General features: G+C 40.8%; 1 long non-coding RNA gene across 2 annotated transcripts; it reads left to right on the top strand.

The window, feature by feature from the left end:
- Positions 1–5629: 5629 nt before the first annotated feature.
- Positions 5630–14224, top strand: LOC131134608 (uncharacterized). 2 transcript variants are annotated; one of them, XR_013628022.1, is made up of 4 exons: positions 5630–5686; positions 8579–8715; positions 9148–9238; positions 14020–14224. It is a non-coding gene; the product is annotated as an uncharacterized LOC131134608 (long non-coding RNA). The 2 variants fall into 2 exon arrangements; XR_013628021.1 differs by lacking the exon at positions 14020–14224 and having other exon boundaries at positions 9148–9687.
- Positions 14225–21365: the final 7141 nt, after the last annotated feature.

The raw sequence follows: 21365 nt of genomic DNA, 5'->3' as shown, positions 1-21365 counted from the left end.
TGAGTTCTTACAAGGACCACAGGGAGTTATTAATTACAGAGACTTTATAAAAGCACTTATGAAAGGTTAAATGTATCAGATAAAGAAAGGCTGCTTTAGTCGCTTGAAATTCTTCCTCTCTAACGGCCTTCTTGTTTCTTTTGGCGCTGGCGAGGCTGGAGCTCAGTGACTTGGTTTGAACTGGCACAGGAGAAGGGCGGCTGGAGCACAAACGCTACCTGTCAGCTCCCGGAGTTTCCAGCTGCGTTCGCCTTCGCCGTCGCACGTATACAACATCAAAAAATTTGGAGCTGACAAAAATGTCTTCTGGAATCCCACCGTCCTGTGATGTCACAACACTTTTGGTGATGACAAAGTTGTCTGCAAGACAGCAATGAAAAGTATCGTAGTGGACTCACATCTGACTTAACAGTGACTAAATACAAGGATCTGAATCAGCCAAGTCTTCCTGTTCCGGCTAATGAAGCATGACTCTGGGTTTTGGAATTCTGGGAACATTAAACTCCTCCAAGTTTCCAATGCGGACACAACAGGGGTCCTATCTGCCTAATTCTTCAATAGCATTGTCCCCAGAATACACAATATGTTTTATATTATCATAGAATTCATCCAAATTTTTATATTACTACATCCGTGGCCATGCATAATAAGACATTTTTTTATTACTTTTGGCCTCTGGTCCAGATTTTTGTCCTTAAAACTGAGATTTGAGAAAACTGCAACCATTTTCAAGAAGTCCGGCTTCATTATTTTTATGTGTGGACGTGTAAAATTGAACTTTCTGGCTGGTGTCATAAGAAATGTGTAACATTATTTTATGTTTCTAAACCATCTCAACAACAGAAGAAGTTGACCTTTTTCAGTGATGAAAAATACAAAACAATAACATGAAATAAAGATTAATATTTGTCTATTGAATTGCATAAATGGGCAGCACGGCGGTTGAGGGGTTAGCGCGCAGACCTCACAGCTAGGAGACAAGGGTTCAATTCCACCCTCGGCCATCTCTGTGTGGAGTTTGCATGTTCTCCCTGTGCATGCGTGGGTTTTCCCTTAGGTTAATTAGCGACTCCAAATTATCCATAGGTATGAATGTGAGTGTGAATGGTTGTTTGTCTATATGTGCCCTGTGATTGGCTGGCCACCAGCCTCTCGCCAGAAGACAGCTGGGATAGGCTCCAGCACCCCCGCGACCCTCGTGAGGAAAAGCGGTAGAAAATGAATGAATGAACATGACATAGCCTTTGACTTACAAGGTCTCTCTGTGAGCAGCATTCATGGAGCACGCCTGCCTCTGATTGGCCCACAGCCATGTCTCTCTCTCTCTCTCTCTCTCTCTCTCATGGCGGGTGAAAAAAGTTCACCAATGTAAATCGTGTAAATAGAGAAGCCAGAAAAATGACATTCAGTCATAATTCACGTCCACATGAAGTCAGTGTGCCTGCACAGACTTTAAATGTTCAGCTTGTAAACGTCAAACTAGGCCAAACTGCTAAATAAAGTCACCTTACATGCACTCGGTTGTTTGTCTGTAATGGGAATAGTACATTAAATGTAATTCTTTATAGTTTTTTTGAATTCATTCATTCATTTTCTACCGCTTTTTCCTCACGAGGGACTGGTGGCCAGCCAATCACATGGCACATATAGTCAAACAACCATTCACACTCACATTCATACCTATGGACAATTTGGAGTCGCTAATGCAAACTCCACACAGAGATGGCCGAGGGTGGGGAAAGACAAAATAAGAAGCCAAAAAGTTACCACTTCCACACAAAATAGGAGAACTCATTGATTCATTCATTTTATACTGCTTATCCCTACGAGGGTCGCCGGGGGTGCTGGAGCCTATCCCAGCTGTCTTTTGGGCGAGAGGCGGGGTACACCCTGGACTGGTGGCCAGCCAATCACAAGGCACATATAGACAAACAACCATTCACACTCACATTCATACCTATGGACAATTTGGAGTCGCTAATGCAAACTCCACACAGAGATGGCCGAGGGTGGGGAAAGACAAAATAAGAAGCCAAAAAGTTACCGCTTCCACACAAAATAGGAGAACTCATTGATTCATTCATTTTATACTGCTTATCCCTACGAGGGTCGCCGGGGGTGCTGGAGCCTATCCCAGCTGTCTTTTGGGCAAGAGGCGGGGTACACCCTGGACTGGTGGCCAGCCAATCACAGGGCACATATAGACAAACAACCATTCACACTCACATTCATACCTATGGACAATTTGGAGTCGCCAATTAACCTAGCATGTTTTTGGAATGTGGGAGGAAACCGAAAACATGCAAACTCCACACAGAGATGGTTCGAGGATGGAATTGAACCCTGGTCTCCTAGCTGTGAGGTCTGCATGCTAACCACTAGACCGCCGTGCCGCCTGTTTTTTTTATATATAATATTTCACTAGTCAATTCTTAACAAACTAAATTTACGACATGGTCACAAATGATGCTGATTATGTAACTTTGAAAAAAAAAACTGTGTTCATTGGCAATTTTGGATGTCAGCTTTTCAAAACGATCAAGGTCTTTTGTGGACACAGCAGGCCCGCACTAAAAAAAACATCAGTGCGAGGCCCGTGTGCCGACCACATGTTGAATTCATTCAAGGTTGTTCTGTCATGCCTGCTGTACTTGCGAAGGTTGTTAGGAGTCAGATTTACGGGCCGGAAAACCTCAGCAATCGGAGTTTTACATCTTTATTATCTCAAACATCAGTTTTCTGGTCTACGGTTTGGCATAAGGGCGATTTATCTCTTATTTATCTGACGTCCACCTCCCTACAGGTTCCTAATCTCATCGTGCCTGGAAGGCATGATGAGGGCGAGAGGCGGACATCTTTGCATCGGTGAAGAACATTTATATCGAAAAAGTAGATCAATGTTTATAGTGTGTGTTTACTGCATGTCTGGGCATGTTTTAGCTGTTTGTCTTTTAAGGTTGTGAGGTTGTTATTTGTTTCACATGCAAGCAAGAGTGATGATGCAAAGTCGCTAAAAAGAGACAATGGGCCTCATTCATTAATTTCTTCCTCATTAGCATAGGGAACGCCCCTTTGTGGCTTTCCACAATGTTTTTATACCTGATGTTCCTACACGTTGGTCGAGTGGTTAGCGCACAGGCCTCACAGCTAGGAGACCCGAGTTCAATTCCACCCTCGGAGTTTGCATGTTCTCCTCGTGCATGCGTGGGTTTTCTCCGGGTACTCCGAGGTTAATTGGCGACTCCAAATTGTCCATAGGTATGAATGTGAGTGTGCATGGTTGTTTGTCTATATGTGCCCTGTGATTGGCTGGCCACCAGTCCAGAGTGTACCCCGCCTCTCGCCCCAAGACAGCTGGGATAGGCTCCAGCACCCCCCGCTACCCTCGTGAGGATAAGCGGTAAAAAAATTAATGAATGTTCCTACACGGCGGTCGAGCGGTTAGCGCGCAGGCCTCACAGCTAGGAGACCCGAGTTCAATTCCACCCTCGGCCATCTCTGTGTGGAGTTTGCATGTTTTCTCCGGGTACTCCGGTTTCCCAAGTTTAGAAAGAAGTTGAAAACTTCAATATTGACTCATTTGCTACCAAAGACATATTAATACTCTAATGCTCTAGAGGCACAAAGAGGTGATGATGCAACTCCACAATAAAAGAGTACATTTGGTGTCATTTTAAGCAGAAAAAAACAGTTACAAGGTGGCAGAAGTGCATTTTAGAAGTCTGTGTGGCCACCAGTCCAGGGTGTACACCGCCTCTCTCGCTTCTCTCTCTGATCAACCAATCAGAAGACTTTGGGCCAACTCGCTGGTTCTGACAGGAAAATCGGAATTCGGCTCTTCCATGTTACATTCACTGGAGACGTTCAATTACCCATGAGCATGGATGTGAGTATGAATGGTTATTTGTACATGTCGAGGGTGCCCAAAATAATCTGGGATAGACTCCAGCTCACTTGTGATCCAAAGTGGTCGAATAAATCCAACTTGCCAGCAGTTCCTTTTTCTGTGTCCATTGTTACAAGCGAAAAAGATTCCAAATATGGAATGTGCACTTCTTCCGTATGAGTGCATGAATTCCCACAAGAGCGAGTCAAAGTCGAAAATATAGTGCCTGATTTAAACATAATGTGCTGTTTTTCCACGGCCTTGAAAGTAAGTTAAGCGGGGTTTACAATGTCTAAAGTACAAAAGAAACATCATTTTATACGTCCTGGGCAGTGCAAAGTGAAGCAGGCTGTGTCTGTTGGCACCTCATGAATGTACGGTCTATGCTCTGTCAGACACAAGAATGAGCTGCTTTATTACTTCTGCTGTGGACTGCCAGTCATCATCGCTGTCCCTTAGGTAAAAGGGAGCAGACTATTATGTATTAGGTTTTATGTCCTTCCTTCTGAATAATATAACCAGATTACAATACACAGAAACTTTAGTTGCCATGGAAAGGTTTTATTAAACAGAGAAAGAAAAATATATACTATCCATACAGTATGTATAAAAGTAATAATTAGAATAATTTTATAAGGTTGGTAAAGTGAAAAAAAATTATAATATTGTTTTAAGATGCCCAAAATATTTTTAATAAATAAAATGCAATAAAATAGTAAGTAAATAAAATGAATATTATGAATGTGAGTGTGGTGTGAATATATATATATATATATATATATATATATACATATATATAATATTCATTTTATTTACTTACTATTTTATTGCATTTCATTTATTAAAAATATTTTTGGACAGCTTAAAACAATATCATTAGAATGATTTTATAAAGTTGTGAAATTGAAAAAATAATTATAATATTGTTTTAAGTTGTCCAAAAATATTTTTAATAAATAAAATGCAATAAAATAGTAAGTAAATAAAATGAATTTTATGAATGTGAGTGTGGTGTGAATAATATATATATCATATATATATATATATATATATATATATATATAATATATGATATATATATCATGATATATACATATATATGTATATAATATAATAGTCATTTTATTTACTTACTATTTTATTGCATTTTATTTATTAAAAATATTTTTGGACAGTTTAAAACAATATTATAATTTTTTTTTCAATTTGCCAACCTTATAAAATCATTCTAATTATTACTTTTATACATACTGTATGTACGGTATGAAAATTGATGGATGTGTTTTTACTGATGTTAAGAGGGGTAGAGCATATTTTCTAAATCAATTTTTATTCTAATGTGTTTAATACGCAGTGATGGGAATAACAGCGTTTAAATAAACGGCGTTACTAACGCTGTTACTTTTTTCAGTAACGGGTAATCTTACTAATTACTCTTACTGTCAGCATAACGCCGTTACTATTTTCAACACCCCGTTACTGCACGTTACTGAAGCCGCCTAAAAATATGTCACCGACTTCTTAACTAATCTGCAGAGCAGTGTGAGAGTGTTGTAGAGTGACAAGGGATTGGCTAAAGGTTTAGTAAGATTGCGTTTTCAGCCAATCAGTAAACTTAGGTGGGCGGGTGTTTAGAGCACATAAGCGATGAGGATTGGACAAGATTGCGTCTTCAGCCAATCAGAGAACTTGGGTGGGCGGGTGTTTAGAGCTCAACCAAAGTGCCGGAAGTAGATAACAGATATACAGCGTTTGCTAAAGAGAAGTACAGACACTACTTTAACCTCGTTGAGGTGAAAGGTAAAAAAGTAACTATAACTAATTTCTTTTTTAAAGTAACGTGCCCGACACTGTTAATAGATGCGCAACATATGTACATTATAAGGTTTAAACCAGGAACAATGGCAGGAGGGTTGGAAGGGGAGAAAGCAAGCCTTGTGTCAAGAACCACTTTTTTTTTTTATGGACATCTCAATTACTTACATTCCGTCTGGAACAGAATTTAATCTATTGTAATTCATTTTTCAATACAGATATTTCAAAGGTGAAAAATATTATAAATACATTTATGAACAAACTGGAAGTTGCCTGGTGACAGAATATTTTGACTGGGTTTTAGAAAGACCTACATCTCAAAGACTGCAGTTGAAGGTTCAGTATTATTAATGCGGTGGTTTGTGGTACAGCATGACTAAAACATCTCGGTTTCCTGAATAAACGTTTGACAATACCCACAACGTCAAGTTTGCTCACTCGCATGTGAACTACAGTACATAACATCTCATTCTTTTCAGCTCGATACTTGATATCGTTACGTGTTCAGCTCACAACGTCTTCATAAACACATCGTCTCTTGCTGTTCCCTGAATTCACGTGACAGTTCCTGTGTTGGGGCAACACGGTGGAACATGTGGTGAGCACATCTGCCTCTAAGAAAGGAGGCTGTGGGTTTGAATCTCAACTCGAAACTCTGTCATTAAGATAAGATAAGATAAGATATGCCTTTATTCGTCCCTCAGTGGGGAAATTTGCATTGCATTGCATTGGTTTCTTCTCACATTCCAAAAACATGCTAGGTTAATTGGCGACTCCAAATTGTCCATAGGTATGAATGTGAGTGTGAATGGTTGTTTGTCTATATGTGCCCTGTGATTGGCTGGCCACCAGTCCAGGGTGTACCCCGCTTCTTGCCCGAAGACAGCTGGGGTAGGCTCCAGCAACCCCCGCAACACCTTGTGAGGGTTGAAAATTAATGAATGAATGTTGTGCATGTGTGGTTTTACCCCATGCTAAAAAACATGCACGTTCGGCGCATGTTAGGCATGGTGAACTGTTGGAGGGGAGGGCTCCAGCTCACCCGTGACCCTGATGAGGACAAGCGGTATAGAAAATGAATGAATGAATGAGTGTTCTCCTTGTGCATGTGTGGTTTTACCCCATGCTATAAAAAACATGCACGTTCGGCGCATGTTAGGTGTGGTGAACTGTTGGAGGGGAGGACTTCAGCTCACCCATGACCCTGATGAGGATATGCGGTATAAAATGAATGAATAAATGAATGAATGAATGTTATCCTTGTGCATGTGTGGTTTTACCCCATGCTAAAAAACATGCACGTTCGGCGCATGTTAGGCGTGGTGAACTGTTGGAGGGGAGGGCTCCAGCTCACCCGTGACCCTGATGCGGACAAGCGGTATAGAAAATGAATGAATGAATGAGTGTTCTCCTTGTGCATGTGTGGTTTTACCCCATGCTATAAAAAAACATGCACATTCGGCGCATGTTAGGTGTGGTGAACTGTTGGAGGGGAGGGCTCCAGCTCCCCTGTGACCCTGATGAGGACAAGCGGTATAGAAAATGAATGAATGAATGAGTGTTCTCCTTATGCATGTGTGGTTTTACCCCATGCTAAAAAAAACATGCACGTTCGGCGCATGTTAGGTGTGGTGAACTGTTGGAGGGGAGGACTTCAGCTCACCCATGACCCTGATGAGGATATGCGGTATAAAATGAATGAATGAATGAATGAATGAATGTTATCCTTGTGCATGTGTGGTTTTACCCCATGCTAAAAAACATGCACGTTCGGCGCATGTTAGGCGTGGTGAACTGTTGGAGGGGAGGGCTCCAGCTCACCCGTGACCCTGATGAGGACAAGCGGTATAGAAAATGAATGAATGAATGAGTGTTCTCCTTGTGCATGTGTGGTTTTACCCCATGCTATAAAAAAACATGCACATTCGGCGCATGTTAGGTGTGGTGAACTGTTGGAGGGGAGGGCTCCAGCTCCCCCGTGACCCTGATGAGGACAAGCAGTATAGAAAATGAATGAATGAATGAGTGTTCTCTTTATGCATGTGTGGTTTTACCCCATGCTATAAAAAACATGCACGTTCGGCGCATGTTAGGTGTGGTGAACTGTTGGAGGGGAGGACTTCAGCTCACCCATGACCCTGATGAGGATATGCGGTATAAAATGAATGAATGAATGAATGAATGTTCTCCTTGTGCATATGTGGTTTTACCCCATGCTAAAAAAACATGCACGTTCGGCGCATGTTAGGTGTGTTGAACTGTTGGAGGGGAGGACTTCAGCTCACCCATGACCCTGATGAGGATATGCGGTATAAAATGAATGAATGAATGAATGAATGAATGAATGTTCTCCTTGTGCATGTGTGGTTTTACCCCATGCTAAAAAACATGCACGTTCGGCGCATGTTAGATGTGGTGAACTGTTGGAGGGGAGGGCTCCAGCTCACCCGTGACCCTGATGAGGATATGCGGTATAAAATGAATGAATGAATTAATGCATACATTTTCTCCTCGTGCATGTGTGGTTTTACCCCATGCTAAAAAACATGCATGTTCGGCGCATCTTAGGTGTGGTGAACTGTTGGAGGGGAGGGCTCCAGCTCACCCATGACCTTGATGAGGACAAGCGGTATAGAAAATGAATGAATGAATGTGTTCTCCTTGTGCATGTGTGGATTTACCCCATGCTAAAAAACATGCACGTTCGGCGCATGTATGGTGTGGTGAACTGTTCACCCGTGACCCTGATGAGGACAAGCCAATGAATGAATGAATAACAGCACATATCAAGCCTACACCATCTTTGCAGCCAACGGGGGCTGCCACCCTGGGGTTATACTCGTACGGACAGTAAGGTGATCTTCTTTATGTCTGTAGGCCATCAATATCATCCAGGCTATCCATGACATCTCTGGCATGTTCCGAACCATCGGCCAGCTTCTGTCTTCCTGTTTCCATCTTCCAGTCAAAGGTGACCTGCGTGCCCACCATTGCAGAGACGTGATCTCCTTCAAGTGAGTATTTTGGTTTAATCCCCGGCAGCTCGGTGTGTTTCCACATGCCACCAAGTTCCATGACAGTGTTGCTTTATGCTACGGCGGGACTTGCCAGTGCTTATTATGTCAGCATGCAAGTTCAGGCAGCCAATCGTTTGTCAGATTTCACATTCTCACTCACTCAGTCACGCCGTCAGATGAAATTGGCCTGTTCTTTTAAAAAAGAAAGAGCTTGAAATGTTAGACAAGTATCAGAACAAGGCGCACGTCTGTCTATCCTGCGCCCCCCCAACCCCTTACACACACATACACACACTTCTCCCCCGCCAACTGGCCACCCCGCCACCATATGCCAGAAATTATCATACAAGTTTCTCTTTGTATCCATATTTAAACATGATGGAGAAGAATTGAGCCTTTATACGAGGGGCGGCGTGTGTGTTTATCCAGCAGTACCAGCACCAGGAAACAAGAGAAAGCCCCCATTGCTGCCGACCTCGGCAGGAAAAGGTTGGAGACTGTGAGGCTGGCGGGACGAGAGGTGAATGGAGAAAAGAGTCTTTTTGGGACGGGCATTTAGGAACCTGGGATTTTCCTGTTTTTAGGAAATCACACAGACGTCTTGGTACGATCATATCAAAGACGTCTTTTACCATCACAATGTGTTTTTGTATGACTCTCCATTCGGGTCCTGGGACTTTGGGAGGAATTCAAGCAAGCATACAAGTTCGCAATTTTGAATTTGATCACAAATACGAGGAAAATATGTCCCAAAGTTGCATTAAACATACATAACACGGCAAACGGGCTGCACGGCGGTCGTGAGGTTAGCGCGCAGACCTCACAGCTAGGAGACCCGGGTTCAATTCCACCTTCGGCCATCTCTGTGTGGAGTTTGCATGTTCTCCCCGTGCATGCGTGGGTTTTCTCCGGGTACTCCGGTTTCCTCCCACATTCCAAAAACATGCTAGGTTAATTGGCGACTCCAAATTGTCCATAGGTATGAATGTGAGTGTGAATGGTTGTTTGTCTATATGTGCCATGTGATTGGCTGGCGTCCAGCACCCCCCACGACCCTCGTGAGGAGTAGGAGGGGTAGAAAATTAATGAATGAATGAATGACACGCCAAATGGAGTCAGCCATTTTGCAGCTTTTAAAAAAAAATACTTATTCCAAACAAAAGATCGGTCTCTACAAGGTGGGAAGAGATTAGTGCAATTCGGGCAAACAGAGTAAAAAAAAAAAAAAAATCATGGGCACAGTTTAAAATTAAAACAACAATCCAACAAAACGAGACCGCAATAGCATAAGGCTTGAACACGTTTAAACGGATTAGAGTCGGGCTGGTTGTCGGGTTTAGCTCGTCGGCTGGCGCTGCTCAACTTCCATGTAGTGGGGATGGGTGGATCCAGGGGGTGACCGGTGCTACATAAGCGATAAGTAATAATTAAGTGACAATTTGACACGGGTTACGGAATGATTCATGAGAATCAGACAGATTTTACATCAACAGTGTTGATGTAAACAAATATCTTACATTATAAAATAAAGAAACCAATTCTAGAAAAGTTTCTTCTTAGTGGTGTGTGATATTGCTAGTATTGACTATTATTTGTTTTTATTTGTATTGACCCGATACCAAATAAATACATGGTCAGTATCGCCAATATTGATACCGATATTTTTTTAAATTAAAGTGGATGTATATGAATCTGAATCAAAATCTGAATTAATTTTTTTCAGTCACAATTCAGGAAATAATTTGGGCAGAGTTTATGAGTATCCACTCAATGCTAGTGTGATGAACTCAATTTTTTTGGAGCCCAAAGGGAGGCTGACGTCATTGCAGCGCCCCAAAAAATGTTTGTTCATTCATTAATTTTCTACCACTTTTTCTTCACGAGGGTCGCGGGGGGTGCTGGAGCCTATCCCAGCTGTCTTTGGGCAAGAGGCAGGGTACACCCTGGACTGGTGGCCAGCCAATCACAGGGCACATATAGACAAACAACCATTCACACTCATATTCATACCTATGGACAATTTGGAGTATGAGTAAATATAAAATACTTTATTAGCACAATAAAATTTCTTACAGCCTTTTTACAAATCATACAACTCATTTTCGATTTGATAATATAACCAAATAACGCTCCTCTTTCTTACTGCCATCCTCCTGCTCTCTCTGTGGTGAGTCTGGGCTTGCCTGACTGCGGCCAGGTAATGGTGGGCGGTGTTTGGTTGCCCGTTGCTGCTTAGTCACGTGATGGTAAATCAAACACGAGCAAAGGCAGCTTCCCGGTCACATGGGTTTATCGTACACACAACCCTGCTATAAAGACCTGTATCTGCATCTATGTCACATGTACAGGTCTTACTTCAGAAGCTTTGGAACAGTGCAATTTGATTTTAGTTATTTTCCAACTACTTGTTTGTACTCTATTTTTATGTAACATACAGTATTCATTGCGTATATTGTCGTGTTGCATTAACATCAGAGACCAAAATGTTTTTCTACCACACAAGGCTCAAACTACAAGTATGGCACAAGTATGACCGTTTTTTTAACGCGCCATTAAAAAAACAAGATTTTCAAAATGTTTATGGTCTTGTAGCCTTTTCACAACCATTACAGTAAAATATTCTGTAACTCCAAGCCAAGAAATGACTGAAAGAGGAACAATGTGTCAGGAATGCATGGTTTTTGTAAATGGGCCTTCTGATGGATTTGTGTTTTTGCAGTGTCAAAACACAGCCAGGACTGAACAGGCTTCATCATGACCCGCTGGCCTTGGTTACACATCCAGGCCGCCTTGCTAGGCGTGAGGTTTTGAAGGTTTCAAACCACAATGACCTTCGTGCTCTTTTTGCTTTGTTTTTGGTCTTTTTTTATTTCAAAATGAGACACTGGATAAGTTATGTTAACTATGAGGGGCCTCCTTGTTCGCTTATAATAATAAAGACAGAAAAACCGAAGAGCGTGAGGGTGTCTGGGCCGCAAAGAGGATCCAGTTCTTTTGTGATGGATGTGCCTCTTAGTTTTCCAGTGATTGCTTAGCTTTGCTCCTCCAAATTGGCTGCTGTTGCCTTGTTACTCTACAACAACTACAACACATTACAGTAAGATAAAGTGGACCAGAAAGTGTTTCAGTGATCATTTAGCTTATTTTATTGGATGGTGTTCATTTATCATGTTATCCTGCTTAGGTCTCTTTTCATAGTTTATGTTCATTTTTAACACATAACATGTCAACATGGTGTAACGGTACAGCTTTACTATTTTTATCGATTTTCATCCAATCAGCTCCAATGGGCGTATAGTAGGTAAATAGCTGTATTGACCCGGTAGTGGGTCGATATATAATATAAATATGATCAATATTGGGGTTGGTATCCACTCAATGCTAGTGTGATGAACAAAATTTTTTTCAGTTCTTCTGAAGCCTGGAGCCCAAAGGGAGGCTGACGTCATCGCAGCGCCCCAAAAAATTTTTGTTCATTCATTCATTTTCTACCGCTTTTCCTCACAAGGGTTCCAGGGGGTGCTGGAGCCTATACCAGCTGTCTTCGGGCGAGAGAACTCCCTGAACTGCCAATCACAGGGCAGATATAGACAAACAACCATTCACACTCACATTTCATACCTACAATTTGGAGTCACCAATTAACCTAGCATGTTTTTGGAATGCCGGAGAAAACCCATCCATGCACGGGGAGAACATGCAAACTCCACACAGAGAGGGAGGGTGGAATTGAACCCTGGTCTCCTTGCTGTGAGGTCTGCGCGCTAACCACTAGACCGCTGTGCCACCAAGAGATGTTTGTTTTCATTTTAAACTCATATTGGTACATATTTGTATATTAAAATACCATGTGGTGAATTTAGTGTTTATAGTAAAATGACACAATTCACTTTTTTCGCTCTGTTTTCTCGGGAAAAATTCCATCTTTTTGGCTTTTAAGTTGCTTTTAAGCCGCTAGACCGCCGTGCCGCCCAAGAGATGTTTGTTTTCATTTTAAACTCGTATTGGCACATATTTGTATATTAAAATGCCATGTGGTGACTTTAGTGTTTATAGTAAAATGACACAATTCACTTTTTTTGCTCTGTTTTCTCAGGAAAAATTCCATCTTAATTTTTGGCTTTTAAATTGCTTTTAAGTCGCCACTAGACCGCGGTGCCACCCAAGAGTTGTTTGTTTTCATTTTAAACTCGTATTGGTACATATTTGTATATTAAAATGCCATGTGGTGACTTTAGTGTTTATAGTAAAATGACACAATTCACTTTTTTCGCTCTGTTTTCTCGAGAAAAATTCCATCTTACTTTTTGGCTTTTAAGTTGCTTTTAAGTCGCCACTAGACCGCCGTGCTGCCCAAGAGATGTTTGTTTTCATTTTAAACTCGTATTGGTACATATTTGTATATTAAAATGCCATGTGGTAACTTTAGTGTTAATAGTAAAATGACACAATTCACTTTTTTCGCTCTGTTTTCTCTGAAAAAATTCCATCTTACTTTTTTCTCATGAACTGGTCAAAGATAGGTTTCCATTCACACACTTGAACACATACAGCACAACTCACACTTCCAATGGGACTCTTTCCACCTGATTCCCTTATCCATCCACAGCTTATAAATAGAGCTTGTTGGACTTACAGTGAGGGGGCTTAGAGGGTGGGCAGATTAAGAGGGGGAGAGTTAGTTAGAAGGCATCAGAGGGTCAAAGTTAGCCCCTCTGCTTGTCCTCTAACGGATCTCACCCACTTCAGCCTTGCCATCTTACACTTCTCTGCTGTATGTTCTCTCGGAGACCAGCATGTGTTCTTCTTCACTCAACCCAGAACATGTGTCACTATCTGCACCATTCGCTTACACTCACCCTATCTCCACATCTCTGCAGCTGACAGCATGTAATCAAAATGGTAAAACATATGAAAACATAACAAATGTTAGGGGGGGCTGCCAGTTTGTAATCAGACACATGGCAAATGGTCGGAGATATTTGTACTTCATCATCATCATTACGATAGACCCCCTTTGGAAAAGATCTACACTCTTGGCTGCTGCCCAAAATGAGTCAACGTGTGTTAAAAAATGAATAATGACTGTTTGGCCTGCACATGTTCCATTTCCCAACAGGGTCTCTGAGAAAATGGATATGCAGATTAGCGGGATTAGAGTAGATCACTTAGATTAAACGCAGACGCTAAGTGAGAAGAGGGCAGCAAATTGATTTTAAACACAACAAAAATAAGCGAGTATCATTTTTTTTTGCTATCGCAATGTGTGTGATCACTGCTCTTGTGTAAACACGCCTGCAGGCTGCAACTTCCTGGTGCCATGCTGGAGGCCGGTGCTGTTAATAAAACAAGAGATAAAACCGGAATCAAGATAAAGAGGAAGGTAACATCCTGGGCGAGGATCTGGGATGCATCAAACACACTTCACTCTTATCTAGTGCAAACTCTAAATTGTATTAGAATTGCCCTGCGTTACTATAAACCCTCAGTGAAAATATGCTAGGTTCTAACAGGACATTCGGAATGGTAGTGAGAGCGCTGACCGTTGGGCCAAAAGCCCGGACTGTCAACCTTGTGTTCGGCGACTCTTAATGCTGAGGGAATTTGATATACCAATGCAGGCACAATGGCTGGCATCGATTCGAGATACACAAAATCTCCGCTATTGGAGAAAAGTCATAACGTCTATCGTAAACAGTCTAATAGCGTGACACCGTACGTGAGGTGCCGCCGTAGGATACGCCAGCTCTCTTTTCTCCCACCAAACCCTCTAAACGTCTAGCTTGACATTGATGTTTACCTTCGAGTGCGGATCAACATTTGCAATAAAAGTGGCTGATGTAAATGCAGCATTACAGTATTACATTAGATTACCATTTTTTAGTCGCGACAAAGGACTCTAACAGGCAACAGCAGGCCAATATTTTCTCCCCGCAAAAATGATAAACCGACATTCCCGTTTTTCCTACGCACCTACAAATATCCAAACAATTTCTACTGTCATAGCCAAGGCTCTACTTTGCTAAAACCTTTTAAATCTTTTCACATTATCTTTATATTACCTTTTTTCCGCTCAGCGCAAATCTTCAGCCATTAAAAACAGCCTCCGGTATGATTGCATGGCAATTTTGTCCATAGACAAAGGAGAGACGTTAAAACAACGTAAGAAATAACTTAATGTGCAGTATAACTGTATATACTTTATTATGACTTGATCAAATCAGGTTACAGAGCTCCAAGCAAATACAGTATATATCTTCTAGCTTGACATTGATGTTTGCCTTTGAGTGCGGATCAACATTTGCAATAAAGGTGGCTGATGTAAATACAGCATCACATTAGATTATCATTGTTCAGTCGCAACAAAGGAATTTAACAGCTAAATGCATAGAAGCATAATCCAAGTTTAAATTCTACAGTATGCCAAATTTTATGCTAAAATTTTGGCATTTGCAGTATTTTTATTTTGCATTTGATCCTGCAGCATTTATGTTATTGCAACATTTTGGATTTGTATTTTTGTCTTGTTGCATGTGTTTGTACTGGTTGAATGTTCGCATTTGGAAGTGAGTCCTGAAAGAAGTTTGGGATGGCTCAAAACGGTCTGTTTCAAAAGATGTGGTAAAACCGCCCCTTTGTGATGTCACAGAGGGGCAGACTTCCTTATATGGGTGTGACTGTAAGCCAGATAAGCTTGCTGCCCTCCTCTAGGCTCTGCCTACCTGTTTACTTGCCAGCAATGGCTCGTACGGGAAAGCTACATTTGTTTACAATTCCTAAAGACGCCACCATCAGGCACAATCCCAGGATGAATTTGTTTGAGAACAATCTCTCTATTGCCTCGTTTATACTGGTTAACTGGTTTGAGACCCGACTGGGATAAATGAATTTCCGTGATATAAGAATCAATGTTAAAGGGGACCTATTGTGCTTTTTCCACTTTTCTGACCTATAAATGTTAGAATGTTGTATTCTCATGTTAAACGAGGAAAAAGGTTCAGATAATGATTTTTTCGCATTTGGAAGTGAGTCCTGAAAGAAGTTTGGGATGGCTCAAAACGGTCTGTTTCAAAAGACGTGGTAAAACTGCCCCTTTGTGATGTCACAGAAGGGCAGACTTCCTTATATGGGCGTGACTGTAAGCCAGATAAGCTTGCTGCCCTCCCACAGACTCTACCTCTCTGTTTACTTGCTCCGCAATTGCATCTGTCGGATTTGTACAAGAAACTAAAAGTAACTTGATGCAAATTTTTTTTTTCCTTTTTTTTGGGATTTTGTAGAAGAGTGGTTGTAGTTCACACCACAGGCACCGCATCACAGATGTCCCGTAACGCGACACCATGTCAGACAGGGCTCCCTTCTTCAACCAGGAGGCTAAAATTGGTGGTGGCAAGTTGATGAAGCTTTAAATCACAATGCTGCTCTTCTTCTCTTAATGGTTTTGTGATTGTGTCTCCTTTTTCTTTCCAATTCAGATTATTAGTTTTGTTATTTTGGAATATTTTTGAAAAGGACTTTGCCTGGTAATTAAAAAAATTAAACGATTACGTCAGTTCAAGAGCACCAATTGGTTTTACCCAAATGAAACACATATGTATTTGAAGCCAATCGGATGTTGTTTTCCATTCGGAGCAGAGGGGAAACCAACTGTCCCAATCTCATGTAGATAACGATTTGATAACAACACTTAACAGTCAAATTACACGCCCCGGAATGTCGGCAGGGATGGCACTGTCTGAAATATGAACGACGGCTCCCTGCTGCCAGATGCATGAAGTTGTTTTGGTATCTCCAGCTATCTAAAGCAGCCATCTTTCAGCTATCCTAAGCAGCTATCTTATGTCCCTGCCCTCGCCGACATCAGACGAGGACAGAGCTGTGAGGGCCAGACAACACTGGATACACTGATAGCGCAGGGGGGGGGGCTTGTTTTCCCATGTGCGTTGCCAGGATGTGATGTATAAATAGGCACTAAGCTGAGTGCAGGGTGAAGTTATGTGGCTATAAATTGATAGGGGCTTCTATGCGGCTGGCGGTGTCTTCTCATGTCCCGCACATCTGAAAGGGTTGTCCCAAGAGGTGGTGACGAGCGGCAGAAGGGCACAGATTCGGACTATTTCAGTGTTAATTGAGCTTATTGGCCTGCTATTCACGGCCGTGACATGTGATTGATTTAGAGACCAGTGTGAGATGGACGGAGCTGACCTCTTTCAAGGCGGCTCCTCAGATATGGACTAGGGACTGCACAGCTGTGAGGATTCGGTCTCACCCTACATTTCTTTTTTGAGAGGCTCTAGCATGCAAGCAACGGTTCCACAGTGTTTTCTAGACACCGCAACATCACATATATGTGAACAATGCAATGAGATTCAATCTTTTAGCTTTGATTTCACTTTTTAGTTTGATTTGCTCTGTGGTAATCTTTTATTGTAACCTTTTCAGTTTAGGAAGGAAGGAAGGAAGGAAGGAAGGAATGGCCTTTATTGTCATTATACAAGATGTACAACGAGATTGGAGAGCTTCTCCTTTCAGTGCAGTAGTCAAGTTAAAAAAAAAAAGTATATAAAAGTAGAGTAAAAAAGACAATTTAACAAGATATATACAAGATATATACAAGATATCCAAAATATACACATAATATTGCACAGGAGCATATGCAGGAGCAGACATATTGCAGATATATTAATTTTAGTGCAATGATAAATGGGTCATAGTGCAAATAATGACTGGTGTATACAGATGAGTAAAGTCACATATGAGTGTATTGTATTGGGTTGTTAAATAAATAAATATGATATGATTTATTAACTATCAATGCTCAGCCTTCTGCACCTTAGAAAGGAAAGTAAGAAAGTATTAAAAGAATCATTCAAAAATTACTATGATTAAATGCAGTTCAGGAGAGGTTTGTGAATTTATGAAGATGTACCCTGTGACAGGTGATTTGAGTGACTCAAGAACTGGAGTCCTACGGGTTTCTGTGCATGGACTCCGTGACTCGAGTAAATCCAGCGATCAACTTTCGATTTACAACTTTTTGCGCATGTGTCAGTTTCTGGGCTTGGGCTCTGTGACGGGTGGTTTGAGTATCCCAGGAGGAATTTGTGTGAGAACAATCTCTCTATTGCCTTGTTTATACTGGTTAACTGGTTTGAGACCCGACTGGGATAACTGAATTTCCGTGATATAAGAGTCAATGTTAAAGCGGACCTATTATGCTTTTTCCATTTTTCTGACCTATTAATGTAATGGTAATGGTAATGGTTTTATTTCATTTGAACATGCATCAGATTACAATTGAGTGCATCCCATAATCAGTTCCCAGTTCCACATGTCCAAAAGGAGTAGGAAGAAGCAAAGCTTATTAAATCCTACCCCTCCATCTGGTACTTTTACAATCAGTAACTGTTACATTTGTTCACTTCCTGCTTTCCATAATACAGTTTATGTTTTTTTTTTTTAATAATGTACCTCGTACTGAAGTACAAGGTGATATGAGCATCCAATGCCATAATGGGTACCATAGTAAGTGTCAATATAGTGATATATATAGCACATCATGACTGGAAGACTCTTCATCCTTGTATTTAGCAAACATCAACTGCTTGTATTGTTTCTTGAATTCGCACATCGGAAATGTAGTTAGAATGTTGTATTCTCATGCTAAACGAGAAAAAAAGGTTCAGATAATGATGTTTTCGCATTTGGAAGTGAGTCCTGAAAGAAGTTTGGGATGGCTCAAAACAGTCTGTTTCAAAAGACGTGGTAAAACTGACCCTTTGTGATGTCACAGAGGGGCTGACTTCCTTAAATGGGCGTGACTGTAAGCCAGATAAGTTTGCTGCCCTCCCCTAGGCTCTGTTTACTTGCCAGCAATGGCTCATACGGGAAAGCTACATTCGTTTACAAATTAGTTCCACCATCACGTACAAGTGGTTGGAGTTCCTGATTCCCTACCAGCAAAAGAAATGGATTTTAATCTGTCAACGGTTTTTTACATTGGACTGTTTTGTAAACATGGGCCAGTATGCAGCTGGACTAGCCCATGCCTTTTCCATTGTTACATAGTCGTGTGGACTGAGCAAGCAATAAGCTTGAGAGCCAAATCCTAATTTTCTGAAGTTTTCTGAAGTTTCGGAAAAATTGCTCATATTTTCCAACAATGCAAAGGGAAATTCAATGTAACAAAAAAATGTATCACTACCAAACCAAAGAACCAATCTCTAGAACCGCGGTCAAGGAGCAGATGCCTAATGGTGGCATAATAGTGTTGCACCCCAATACGTGGTATCTTATCCACTAAGAGTCAAACGTTAGCATCCCTACAGTTACAATGGCAACTGGAACCGGTTGATACTTCAAGCAAGTAAATTGCTCTCCCTTCCTTGGCCTGCAGTCATTGACTCGCTTTGCTAAGACATAAAAATCCAGCCACTCCCACCATGTAACTTTGCAAGCCCACCTGTTTAGGATTTACATTCTTTGAGAGCGAAAATAATATATTCTCCCCCCAAAAATGATAAACCGACATTCCCGTTTTTTCCTACGCACCTCCAAATATCCAAACAATTTCTACTGTCATGGCCAAGGCTCTACTTTGCTAAAACCTTTTAAATCTTTCCACATTATCTTTATATTACCTTTCTTCCCCTCAGCGCAAATCTTCAGCCATTAAAAACAGCCCCGCCTCCCTCCGGTATGATTGCATGGCCCTGTCGTCGTATTGCTTTCAACTCTACTGCTCCCAAAGGACACCAGAGACGACTCAATTTTGTCCATAGACCTTTAAAAACAAAAGAGAGACGTTAAAACAACATATAGAAATAACTTAATATGCAGTATAACTCTATATACTTTATTATGGCGGGATCAAATCAGGTTACAGAGCTCTGTGCAAATACAGTATATACTGTAAATCAGGGGTCTCAAACACGCGGCCCACGGGCCAAATGTGGCCCGCAGGACACTAGTTTGAGGCCCCCGCCTTGATATGAAAGTTTAATGTTAGTGCGGCCCGCGCAAGTTTGATATGGATGCTGTATGGTATCATGTACCAAGAAAAAATTATTACGTTTGATTAATGTTCATGTTAAAGGTTAAATAACTGTTAATAGTTATCCTCCCTATCCGTGTGGAAGTGGTAAGTTTTTGGCTATTTAAGTTGAAAGGAAATAACTTGAAGGCTACCGTTTAGGTCGCTAGCTCTCTAGTTTGCGAATTAGCATGTGTCTCAAGACCCTGCAGTTGTGCAATATGTTGTAAATAAAAAGAGTATAAATGTGACTATAGTCATGTTTTGTCATGTCTACAGGGCTCTAATAATGCTTTGTTCATTTTAATCTGAAAAAAATAATTTGTCTACCCACCAACTATATGTGGTTTCTTAAGTTTTTATTATTTGCCGTTTTATTGTTATTATTATATTTATTTATTTATTACTGATTGGTTGATTTTCTTTATTCTTGATTCGTTTATTTATTTGTCATCTTATTTTGTGTAGAAAATAAAATGTATTATGTTTTATCAGAGCTTTTCTTGTAGAAAATCGAAACCAAAGCAAAGTTCATTCATTTATCTGTTTTTAATAAATGCTTTTTTTTGGAAAACCTGATGCGGCCCAGTCTTGCCCAGACCCTAGCTCCAGTGGCCCCCATGTAAATTGAGTTTGAGACCCCTGCTGTAAAGAAAATTGTAGGACAGACTCTTAAACTAAGAAGTGTGAAACTCCAAGGAATGTGTTGCACTCATCAGCACCTCACATCCAGGACCAATTTACAGCGAATAGTTGTGAATAGAGTTGAGCTAAACGAGAGAAAGTGTTGACATTCAGTCTTCACATTCCCAAGTATGAATAAACATCCTGCAGTCAAAACATGGCACTACTCTGGGTGAACTTGAGTGAAAAAATGTCAAGTCAGAAGTCCTGGGGGTGGAAGAGGTTGAAGTGGTAGCTTTTGTCAAATTACTTGCAAATTACTTACTTATTTTGAATTTTAAGGAGCAACTTTGAGCTTCTTTGAGATTGTGTTAATTTACCAGGTTTGGTTATTTCATTTAGCAGCAAGAATCTGCCTTTGGTTTGTTTATTCTGTGGGTTGTTGTTGGAGATCTTGTCCAGCATGGCTGATGACAAACCCTCCTAACAATAGATTGTTCATCTGGACTTCATCACGGAGGGACAAATGCTCGTATTGGTACATATTTGTATATTAAAATGCCATGTGGTGACTTTAGTGCAGGGGTCTCAAACTCAATTTACCTGGGGGCCACTGGAGCTAGGGTCTGGGCAAGGCTGGGCCGCATCAGGTTTTCCAAAAAAAAAAAAAACGCATTTATTAAAAACAGAAAAATAAATAAACTTTGCTTTGGTTCCGATTTTCTACAAGAAAACCGCTGATAAAACATTCCACTGTTCTCAAATATCTTAATTTTTATTTTTCTGCACAAAATAAGATGAAAAATAAATAAATCAAGAATAAAGAAAATCAATCAATCAGTAAGAAATAAATATAATAATAATAATAAAACGGCAAATAATAAAAACTTAAGAAACCACATATAGTTGGTGGGTAGACAAATTATTTTTTCCAGATTAAAATGAACAAAGCATTATTAGAGCCCTGTAGATATGACAAAACGCGACTATA

Source organism: Doryrhamphus excisus, linkage group LG8 (assembly GCF_037039965.1).
Source record: "Doryrhamphus excisus strain RoL-2023G ecotype Guam linkage group LG8, RoL_Dexc_Guam_v1.1, whole genome shotgun sequence".
In the NCBI taxonomy this organism is placed as follows: Eukaryota; Metazoa; Chordata; class Actinopteri; order Syngnathiformes; family Syngnathidae; genus Doryrhamphus; species Doryrhamphus excisus.
Note: the sequence above shows the minus strand (reverse complement) of the source record. Positions and strands in the feature narration are given on the sequence as shown.